Below are 781 nucleotides of genomic sequence, written 5' to 3'. Positions count from 1 at the left end.
GTAATTGTGAAGACTATATCCTGGATCAGGCACACCTTAGTCTCCAGGCTGACGTTGTTGCTCTTCAGTACTCTTGAGAGGTCCCTCACAGCTGACTTTCTCAATGCAATTTTTCTTTTGATTTCCTGGCTGCTGTTACCAAAAGTGTTGATTGTAGAGCCAAGCAAACTAAAACTGTTCACTACCTCAAACTCTTCACCGTCTATACTGATGCTGCCAATTGGCCCAGTGGTGAGAATCTTTGTTTTCTTGATGATTTACAGGTAGCCCCCAATATATCACATATCCATGAAACCGCTTATGACAGTCTGTGTTACAGATGGAATTATGTCCCCCAGAATATGTGTTGTAACTTCTAACTTCTATGCCTGTGTTCATAGTCCCATTTGGGAATGTGTTGTTTTGTGAAGAAGATAGGATTAGTCTAGTCTGTCGTTTTCTTTTGAGATCTAAAAGATTAAACAAGCCAGCAAGCAGAGATGTTGTAGACTAGAAACCAAGACACGTGAAGATCTCTAAGGAATCAGGGAGCACAAGGTAAAGAAATGAGGATCTTCCTTCAGAGCCAACAGAGAGAAGAAAGCCTTCTCCAAGAGCTGGCACTCTGAATTCAAATTACTAGCCTCCTCAACAGAAATTAAATTTCTGTTTGTTAAGGCTATCTATCTTTGCTATATCTATTACAGTAGCATTAGATAGCAAAGACCCTTCATTTGTGGTGGGGAGGGTACATACTGATTGCATTGTTAGTAATATTAAAATACATCGATAAGTTTGTATC

The sequence above is a fragment of the Elephantulus edwardii genome, unplaced genomic scaffold (assembly GCF_000299155.1).
Source record: "Elephantulus edwardii isolate Elephantulus edwardi_28Jun2011 unplaced genomic scaffold, EleEdw1.0 scaffold00030, whole genome shotgun sequence".
In the NCBI taxonomy this organism is placed as follows: Eukaryota; Metazoa; Chordata; class Mammalia; order Macroscelidea; family Macroscelididae; genus Elephantulus; species Elephantulus edwardii.
This window is presented reverse-complemented; position numbering follows the sequence as displayed.